Below are 6,000 nucleotides of genomic sequence, written 5' to 3'. Positions count from 1 at the left end.
TAGAAGCTAAGGAAAAACATCTGCACTGCATTTTTCACATCTGCTTTTTACAGCGCCACCAGGAGGCCGACTTATGTCAAATACATTTTTGGATATTAATTACATTACATTACATTACATTACATTACATTACATGGACAAGACCGAGCTGATGTTCCTCCCGGGGAAGGGCTGTCCGCACCGAGACATGGCCATCACCATTGATAATGCTGTGGTGACCTCAACTCGGACTGCAAAGAATCTGGGTGTGACCCTGGATGATCAACTGACGTTCTCGGCAAACATCGCATCAGTGACAAGGTCCTGCAGATTCCTGCTCTACAACATCAGGAGGATTCGCCCCTTCCTCACGGAGAAGGCAGCCCAGGTGCTCATCCAGGCTCTCGTCATCTCCCGCCTGGACTACTGCAACTCCCTCCTTGCTGGTGCTCCGGCATCTGCCATCAAACCTCTGGAGCTTGTTCAGAAAGCTGCGGCTCGTCTGGTGTTCAACCGCCCCAAGTTCTCCCACACAACCATCCTTCTCCGCTCTCTACACTGGCTCCCCGTAGCGGCTCGCATCCAGTTCAAAACCCTGGTGCTAGCCTATAGGGCAGTGAAAGGAACAGCTCCTTCCTACCTCCGGGCTATGGTCGATGCCTACACCCCTGCCCGACCACTTCGGTCTGCCACCTCGGGGCGACTGATTGCCTCGTCACTCAAGGGTCCTTCTGGCCGATCCACACGATCACGACTCTTTTCTGTTCTGGCCCCACAGTGGTGGAATGAACTTCCCACTGATGTTAGGACAGCAGAGTCACTGCCCATATTTCGCCGCAGGCTGAAAACTCACCTCTTCAGGAAACACTACCCTTCCTCCCTGCCTGACCTACTTGTTGTTAACTAGTTGTACGAACGCTTGTTTTCTATTGCTGTATTGTTTATTGGATTATTGGATTGTTTATTGGATCTTGTTTAGTCGATATACTTATTTGTTTTAGCTCATGCTCATTTGATTTAGCTATTTTGTCTCATCTGTTTAAGGAAATAGGTAGCTGATATATTGCACTTTTACCTTAGCGCTAGGTATACTCTTGGTTGCTTGTTTATGCAGAAAATGCACTAAAGACTTCTGGTGATTAGTAGTTTTCGTTCCCTACCTATGTTGAATACACTTATTGTAAGTCGCTTTGGATAAAAGCGTCTGCTAAATGACTGTAATGTAATGTAATGTAATGTAATGTAATGATATTAATCCTTCAGATTTTATCCAAACATCACGCAAATCAGTACACAGTATCTCTATAGTCATGTGATCAAGACGCATCTGTCCGATATTTCATATTCCATCCTGATTGGCTAAGGTTGGCTTCCAAAGTTTGCAGGATTGGTCCGTTTTGAACAAAATGTCTCAAATCAGGAACGCGGCGTGCTATTTCCCTGAAAATGTGCACGCACATTCCCACTAGGCCGCGGAAGAAATGCCACCCTTTTCACATTGCCCTGTTATTGCGCCACCAGCAGGTCTACTTTAGCAAAACACATTTTTGGAACAAAATGCCTCAAATCATGAATGCATGCACATTCCCACTAGAACGAGGAAGAAATGCCACCCTCTTCACATTAGCGCCACCAGGAGGCCACAATAACCTACCTGACCTGGCGGAGACCTGTGCTCCGAGGAGCACTTTTTCTAGTTTGTTATGTTTCTGCATCTACCACCTCGCTCAATACGTGCATACAGGGGCACTACACTACTGATTACCGATAACTGTTGTTTTTACCTTAACAGCAGTGGTGGAAAAAGTACCAAAATGTTTTACTTAAGTAAAAGTATCAATACCATCATGTAGAAATACTCTATTACAAGTAAAAGTCGGGAATTCAAAATTTACTTGAATAAAAGTACAGAAGTATTATCGAAATGTATCAAAAGTAGAAAGTGGTCATTATGCAGAGTGTCCCTTTTCACAACTTTTCAAAAGTTTAAAATGCATACAAAAATAGCAGATCTACAAGCTCACAATGTGTCGTAATTGCATAAATGTGACTGGGTACAATGGTTTATGAAATGTGAAATAATGTATTTCCTGTCCAGGTATGAGAAGTATTGAAAGAAAAAGATACACAAGAAACATAACATACTTGGTGATAACAGGGGAATACATTGGTTAAAATATGGTTTAATATTTAACACCTAAATGTAGTGTATGGAAAAAAATGTTTTGTTTTGTGTAAAGTGATTATGGCCATTATGATTCATTTTCTGTTGACATGGTTCACTCATAGGGGGCGCTGTGGGGAAAAAGCAGCAAAAGTTCCACAGGAAGTGAGGTATCAGGAACGGCTATAAAAGAACAGGAAGTGAGGCGGCCAGGGGTTCCATTTTAGGTTTTGAAAAAGAGTGTTTGGTGGTGTTTGAGAAAGAGACTCTTGTAAGCCTAAACTAAACCACTGAATTGTGTGGCCGGAGAACTTATGGATCTGGAAGGAGAGAAGTTTGGTGGAGGAACATTTCTGAGGGTTTATCTCTGAAGCCAGTCAGAGCTTTTGGACAAAGGAACCCATGTGGCCTCCTGACTTGAAGGTTGGGTGAGGAATATATTTTTCCTTTTTATGCAATGCATTGCCTTTTTATTTGCTGACTTTGCGGATTATTGGATTCTTGGAAAATAGAAGAGCTTACAATACTTTTGGATTACTTTTGGGAAAGTTTACTCTTTGGAGACATTTAAAGGGATATCTCACTTTTTTTTTAATGTATCGTATACTCAGGCTTTTGGGAGCACCCCGAAGTTGTTTGATTCAGTATTTAGATATTTGATATTAATTTTATCAGACACAGCCCCTTCCTATACGAACCCATTATAACCATGTTAGATTAATCGGAAACACCTGTCCTTGGTTCTGGTGACTGATATTGTCCTTCTAATACGTGAGGAGACCGTGTTTTTTTTAAAAAAAACAAGGAAAATGAAAAAAAAAAATTACAATAAAAGACATAAAATAAATGAAAAAAGTAATTGAAAAAACACGGCCTCCTCGCGTATTAGGAGGACAGGATGAGTCACCAGAACCAAGGACGGTTGTTTTTGATGAATCTAACATGTTTAAAATGGAGTTTGAAGTTATAATGGGTTTGTATTGGAAGGGGGCGTGTCTGGTAAAATGAATATCAAATATCTAAATACTGAATTAAGCAACTTATAAACTGTCTTGGGGGCTCGATCACAAAATCCAAACGGTACAAATTCGGTACAAATGCAATTCTCTATATGCTACTGCCACCAAAATGTGAACATTTTCAAGATGCTGTCCAAGATGGCTGCCGGGAGCTTAAAATTGCTCTATATGAATTACTATTCAACCTAGAAATGTGGTTTCGGTGTCTAACCCCAGGTTTTAGGGCTCAAAGAATGGGACTGAATCAGTGGAATTAACCACTGATTCAAATCCAAGATGGTATCCCAAGGTGACGTCCCATTCTACTGAATAAAAAACACGTAAAAAAAAAAAACACTTAATGTAGTCAAGTATTAACAGGCCGTGTTACAAATTGCCACATCTTTGCCCTGACTGAGTCTCTTCACTGTCCTGCTGAAATAAACTCTAGCCTTCATCCCCCCTGAGGCTTTTGATGATGACTCTGATGACGCTCCTATGATGTTTACAGGTGAACTATTGAAGGAATGCTGTTGATACAGAGTCATCTAATACATGTTATTTTGTGAAAATGTTTCTCCAACTTGTTTTCCTCTCCTTTTTATTAGCTTTGCTATACTTCCCTCGACCATCCTGACTTAATGCCTCTATAGCTGCACAATAGCATTTGTTGAGTCAATATTTCATCAGTTTTTAGAAGCAATTGAAAATACAAATGACAAATAATGTTGAGTTACTTTATTGACGCCCCCTAGTGGCACTGTGGTTGAATATCTGTCAGCTCTCTAAGATAATCAAAAGCTTAAGACTTAATGCCACTTTTGTTAAACCACCTGAACCCCCAGCATCCCTAATCTGGGGGGAACGTTAGCCCAAAATAGCCGATCTACAAGCGCACAGATCTTCTAGATCTGCTATTTTTGGCAAATCGATCTGTGTAAAGTGAAATAAGAGCGTAACAAATGCTATCTTTACAGGTCCGTTACTATAGAGGGTTTAAGTGGTACTGAATTTGCAGCTCAACAAAAGCTTGCGATACGATCATTGTGAGCGTTTTCAATAACGATTATCTTCCCATCCCTAGTTGTGACAGGATACAGTATATGTATAAAGTAAACGTATTGCCTCACTTCACTAGATTTTAAGGTACTTTTATTGGCTTTTAAATCTTTAGACGGTCTAGTAAAGCTCCACTGTACCTCGCTGAGCTCCTGGAACCATTACACCCCAGCCAGGGATCTGAGATCTTGCCGATCAGTCGTTACTGGTCGTTCCAAAGACTAGCAAAAAGACCAGGGGTGGCCGCGCCTTTGCTGCTGCCCCCCCAATGCTCTGGAACGACCTGCCTCTCCCCGTCCCACGCTCTGGAACGACCTGCCTCTACCTACGAAGGTAGGCTGCCAAGATGTCCATGTGGACGTGATGGAGGTCATTTAGGGTAGAGAGAATGAGGTGGATTTGACAGACCAGGAGTGTTGGTATAGGGAGAAGTATGGCTGAAGATTTTTGCTTTCGCCGATGAGCGAACACATCATCACAAGAATGTACACCAGGCTGTACGTTATGATGTGTGTGTATGTAAATCATCAGTTCTGTTAAATCTGTCTATGGATATTTTGTAACTAATCAACTGCACCACAAATGATCTGTGTTTATTAGTGTGGACTATAGTAGACTATAGTAATCTTCCGACTATTATTCTTCTTTCTTTCTAGATAAACTTTATTTTGCCGCGCTACTCCTCCTAGAGTTTGGGCCTGACAGACTGCAAAGTATGCTTAAGCAGACTGACGATCACATAATTACCTCTGTGTCCTGTACAGACCACCATCGGAGGCCGGTCTCTTTGATGTGGGACCTGAAACGAGGGCGTGGCTGCATGTCATTGAGCTGGACATCTGATGATGATACACAAAAGAAGAAAACGACTGAGTCTCACTTCTGTTTGTAATATATGTAATATCTGTTTATGTTTGTAATACATTTTTAATTTTGACTCGCTGTTGATCTGCTGTGACCTTTGCAGTTACATCTTGGGTACTACACAATCCAAACCTCTATGTGTGTGTGTGTGTGTGTGTGTGTGTGTGTGTGTGTGTGTGTGTGTGTGTGTGTGTGTGTGTGTGTGTGTGTGTGTGTGTGTGTGTGTGTGTGTGTGTGTGTGTGTGTGTGTGTGTGTAGATTTACACAAATCAAGTCATGATGTGTACGTAACTATTCACACAACCACCTTTTGTGTGGTTGTGTGAAAACCACACAAAGGACTTACATATAAAAGTGGCACCCCAGATGGGACCAATAAAACATTGAGAATAATAAAACCAAACATGGAAAGCTCAGAGCAAAGCCAAACCCAATCAATCAATAAATGGAGCCAACCTGGAAAACCCAGAGCCAAACCCAGTCAATCAATCAATCAATGGAGCCAACCTGGAAAACCCAGAGCCAAACCCAGTCAATCAACCAATCAATGGAGCTAACATGGAAAACCCCGAGCCAAACCCAGTCAATCAATCAATGGAGCCAACATGGAAAACCCAGAGCCAAACCCAGTCAACCAATCAATGGAGCCAACATGGAAACCCCAGTCACCAATGCACCAAGTGCAACTGAAACTGATTCTGAGAATGTAAGCAATGTGGAACCGGTTATTTTGAATCAATCTGGAGATTGTCAGATCCCTGTGGATGTGCAGGAGGAAGTAACGCTAACCAGTCATACCATAGTTGACATGGACCTCATTAATTTACCTGAACACCGCAATCCGCCACCTGGACACAGGCAACCTCGGCCTACTTTCACACCTTCATGGCTATTACTCCAAATTCAAGATGATGTAAACAGTCTGCATAAAAGTCA

This window comes from Gymnoscopelus braueri (assembly GCF_963280865.1).
Source record: "Gymnoscopelus braueri genome assembly, chromosome: 22".
In the NCBI taxonomy this organism is placed as follows: Eukaryota; Metazoa; Chordata; class Actinopteri; order Myctophiformes; family Myctophidae; genus Gymnoscopelus; species Gymnoscopelus braueri.
The sequence above is the reverse complement of the archived record's forward strand: the minus strand, read 5'-3'. Positions refer to the sequence as shown.